General features: G+C 38.9%; 1 pseudogene across 1 annotated transcript; it reads right to left on the bottom strand.

Moving 5' to 3' along the window:
- Nucleotides 1-3,287: 3,287 nt before the first annotated feature.
- Nucleotides 3,288-5,143, bottom strand: LOC128589039 (ras-related protein Ral-A-like; annotated as a pseudogene). Its single transcript, XR_008380835.1, has one exon. The product of XR_008380835.1 is annotated as a ras-related protein Ral-A-like (transcript).

The raw sequence follows: 5,143 nt of genomic DNA on the forward strand, positions 1-5,143 counted from the left end.
CATAATTGCTAAGTCATGGAAAAAGCCGAAGTGCCCATCGATCCACGAATGGATTAATAAATTGTGGTATATGTATACCATGGAATACTATGCAGCCTTAAAGAAAGATGGAGACTTTACCTCTTTCATGTTTACATGGATGGAGCTGGAACATATTCTTCTTAGTAAAGTATCCCAAGAATGGAAGAAAAAATATCCAATGTACACAGCCCTACTATGAAACTAATTTGGGACTCTCACATGAAAGCTATAACCCAACTACAACTTAACAATAGGGGGAAGTGGGAAAGGGGGGGTGGGTAGAGGGAGAGGAATCGGTGGGATCACACCTGTGGTGCATATTACAGGGGTATTTGCGAAACTTGGTAAATGTAGAATATAAATGTTTTGGCACAGTAACTGAGATAACGCCGGAAAGGCTATGTTAACCACTGGGATAAAAATGTGTCAAATGGTTTATGAAGTGAGTGTATGATGCCCCATAATCATATCATTGTATACACTTATGATTTAATAAAAAAAATTAAAAAAAAAAAAAAAAAAAAAAAAAAAGAAAATGAAATAGACTGGTCAAAATAATTATTGTATTAAAAACAACTATTTTAGGGCTTGGCATGGTGAGGCCTTCTCTGGAAGCTGAGGCAGGAGGATCACTCAAACCCAGGATTTGATGACTCCACTGCCCTCCATCTTGGCCAGCAGAGTGAGACTCTGTCTCAGATTAATAAATAAATATAAAAGATAAAAAAAATTAAAAAAGTTTTGGAAATTTTTTATTATGCATAAGTATATTTCTGTAATAAACATATGTCATTATGTCTATACTTCTAACATTGCATCTTTCTTTGATCAAAAACAAACTCATGACTGTCCTCTTTCAGTCATTATGTAAAATTTCTACCTGCCTAAGAAAGATGACCATAAATGGAACGATAAATAAGTTCTGTAGGATTATTAAAATTAAATTTGCATTTGATGTGGTAAATAAAGTAGTTTATGGGTAGGCACAGTAGGTGGCTCACGCCTGTAATCTCAGCATTCTGGGAGGCCAAGGCCCGAGGATCCCTTGAGCTCAGAAGTTCAAGACCAACCTAAGTAAAGCAAGATCCCTTGTCTACGAAAAATAGAAAAACTAGCTAAGTGTTGCAGTGGGTGCCTGTAGTCTCAACTACTCAGCTAGCTGAGACAGGAGGATCGCTTGAGCCCAGGAGTTTGAGGTTGCTGTGAGCTAGGCTGAGGCCATGTCATCCTAGCCCAGGAGACAGAGCAAGACTCTGTCTGAAAAAAAATAAAATAAATAAATAAAGATAAGTAAATAAAGTAGTAGATTATTACTGCTGTATAAACTTGAGTTTAAAATAGAGTTAAATAAAATTAAGTGGAGGAATAAAATAACATCTTGAAAATTCAAATCACTCAAGTTAATAATTTCTAAACTGCATATTTACTCCTCTGTCAGCATAGTCATATGAAGATATTTAAAATATCAGTATCAGCTTGGTGCCTGTAGCACAGTGGTTACAGCACCAGCCACATACACCATGGCTGTCAGGTTCAAGCCCAGGCTGGGTCAGCTTAACAACAATGTCAACTGCAACAAAAAATAGCTGGCATTGTGGCTGGTGCCACAACTTGGGAGGTTGAGGCAAGAGAATGGTTTAAGCCCAAGAGTTTGAGGTTGCTGTGAGCTGTGACACCACAGCACTCTACCAAGGGCAATAAATTTAAAAGCTCTAGTAATCTTGTGCTTATACATTGAGGTCGCTAAAACCTCACTACGACTTTGGATATAACTCAGTGGACCAGTGACATTTACTCTCTATGAGAAGAAGCTAAATGAAGCTATGAAATGATCTAGATCTTTATATAAAAGATCAATGAAGTCATTCTTTTCTAATATTAACTAGTATTTATTAATTTGCTATTTGTAAACTTTCTATATTAAACTATCAGCTAAGCCACTTCTATTTAATAATATTTTAGAGATTGAACTGATTGTAAGAAGATGATTGGGTAAAAACACAACCATACAAAATTACATTTTAAGAATTTCCAGGATAAAATTGGTGATATGTGGGACAAAAGCCTCCAACATGGTTATTGATTTAATAGACAAGTATAAACTACAAACACTTGACCCTCCTCATCCATCGGTTCCACATGCACCTAGTTCAACCAAGCACAGATTGAAATATTCAGGAAAAGAAAGTGGATGGTTCTGTGTGTGCTATCATTATTCCCTAAACAATACAGCATGACAGCTATTGGACCTCCCACGGATGCTGCCAGATGACTGTATTTACTGCTACATCCCTTCAGAACACTTGGATCTGTATTAAAAGTTCTAATGTTTCCTTTTATTTAATTACATACTTTGTTTCTTTTTTTTGGTTTTTGGCTGGGGCTAGGTTTGAACCCGCCACCTCCGGCATATGGGACCGGCACCCTACTCCTTGAGCCACAGGCGCCGCCCTGTTTCTTTTTTTTTTATTTTAAAAAAGGAAGTTTATCGGTCTTTAAATGGCTCAAATTGCAAATAAACAAATCAGTTAGTGGCATCAGCCTAAGACATGTGATGCATCTTTGTCAGTTGGTTTCATAGCACCTCAGTACCCAGGAGAGGAAAGGTCTCAAAGCAAAGTCACAATGTTAGTGGTTAGGACCCCTGGTTAAATAAGACTGCAGTGAGTATACACAGAGACGGCTGGGCCCGGTGGCCAGCGCCACCCTGCTAACTTCTGCATCTGGCAAAGCCTATGAGAAATACAAAGTGGAAGATGTACATCTCAAACCCTTTAGGACAAATATTTTACATGAGAAGCTGGATGTAATATCTGAAGAGCTGAATTCCTAAAAAGCCTATTTTTCTTAACTTTACGTACACACCTGTTACCTGGAATGCCTGAACACATCTAAGACCTGTTGAAATTTGGACTGAGAAAAAAGAAAGAAAACTCTTGAATTAACTGCCCTAGCCTCACTCCAAAGAGGAAAAGAAAAATCTGACAGTGGCGTGTTTCCCACTGAAATCATGTTCTCAAATAGCGTGTGCTACAGTTTTTTCATGGGAACACCACATGGTGGTGACGTAGCCTAAGTCTTGGTCTGTGTGCCAAACATATTTTCTACACTATACCTGGGTTTGACTGCTTGATGTTAAGAAAATGTAGCTACAGTATTCTTTATTATGAACATAAGCAGACAACAAATACTCCTAACTGCTGTAAAGCCAAAATAACCTGATGAGTACAAACGCAGAAGTGAACCGGCGGTAAGACGAGCACGAGTGTTTTCCCAAAGTGTACTAGTGCACAACGCATTAGCTCTGCTGACATTTCTTCCTATGTCCTGCTCCCAGGAGATTAAAAACTTAACACAGTTACATGCTTATCACTGGCAGAAAAGGATTTCCAGGGACCAGCATCTTAGAGAAAAAAGACTGTTTACTCAAACATAACTGGGGCTGAATCCTCGCAGTCTAAAATTATCTTACAAGTATATGCCAGCCCTTCATTTTAAATGACTTTATAGTTTATTAGAAGCAATCAAGGAGCTCTGGAATCCTAGTTTCAAGAACAAGAGTATGGCACACATTTTAATTTGGACAGACTCCTAGCAAACAGTTATTTCTCAACTGAACCTACTATACAAAAGTTATACTCCATGCTAGGCATATATTCTCTTGCCAGTACACAAGGGGCAGCAGACCCCTGGCACCACTGAGAACACACCCAGAATGATGTAATTGGGCATTTTTCAGTTTCTAAATTAAGGCATATTCAAAAATTTCCATGTACAAGTTTACACCACTTTTCTAAGTTAATCACCAGGTAATTAATGCAGATTCACAGATGAATTACTCTCAGTTTAACTGTATGCAACAACATGCCAATAACTTTTTCTTCTATATTTTGCATAACAGTGGTTTAAAAAAGTGGTACAGTTTAACTATCATGTTCACAACTGTCAGTTTTCAAGGCAGTAGAAGACCAAAACATTTTAAAATGATTTATAATTTAAGTTTTATAATAACACCAGAGGAAGGAGCCTTTCCTCCCATTCCCCACCCCCATCTCATGTCTTTATTTAATAGATCAAGAAAGACTGCCTGAGACACACAAGCTCACAATGCTACATTCAGGACCGTGATACATGTAGGCAATTATGAAATAAGCTGAACTCTGTTTCTTGGTGAAGCCACATTGATTTCTTTTTTAAGTAAATTTGGCTTTCGGTGCAGTTCCAATTCATGCTTTTAGTGATACGTAACAATTTCCAAAATGTTAAAGTAATTTCAGTCAATTGAGCCTTCAATGGCAATGCTTATAAATTATATTTATTAGTATGGTCAAGATAAGAAAGGAGTTTGGGCTTTGATTATAAAATGCAGCATCTTTCTCTGATTCTCTTGGCTAAACTTTTCCTCTTCTTTTTCCCATTCTTTTCTTTGCTGTCGTCCATTTTCCTGGCTCGAATTTCCCTCATTAAATCAAAAAATATCTTGTCAACATTAGCTCGCGTTTTAGCAGATGTTTCCACATAGTTAACATTCTACTGGTCAGCTCTGTTTTTTGCCTCTTCTACAGAAACCTGCCTTTTATCTTCTAAATCTGATTTGTTACCAACCAGTAGAAATGGAACATTCTCATCTTCTTTTACTCTTAAAATCTGCTCCCTGAAGTCAGCTGTGGCTGCAAAGGACTCCATTTCTGTAATGGAGAAGACGCAGAGGAAGCCCTCCCCACTTCGGAAGTAGTTGTCTCTAATTGCACATAGTCCTCCTGCCCAACTGTATCTAAGATATCGATCTGAACTTCCTCCCCATCCAGGACCACCTTCCTCCGATAGCTGTCTGCTTTGGTAGGCCCGTAGTCCTCCACAAACTCATCATACATGAACTGCAGAGTCAGAGCAGACTTGCCCACACCACCACTGCCCACCATGATGACTTTGTGCAAGGCCAAAGAATTCTGACCCTTGGGCTTATTTGTGGCCATCTTTTGTCACAGAGTTTTCACCAAAGGATTAAGAAGAAGAATCCGCACAGCGCGAACGCGGCGCTCCGGGTTCCAGCCCGGGCTCATTCTGCGGTAGCTCGTCCCGGGGAGGAACTCGGGATGTGCAATCCCGGCAGCCCGACCTG

This window comes from Nycticebus coucang, chromosome 6, assembly GCF_027406575.1.
Source record: "Nycticebus coucang isolate mNycCou1 chromosome 6, mNycCou1.pri, whole genome shotgun sequence".
In the NCBI taxonomy this organism is placed as follows: Eukaryota; Metazoa; Chordata; class Mammalia; order Primates; family Lorisidae; genus Nycticebus; species Nycticebus coucang.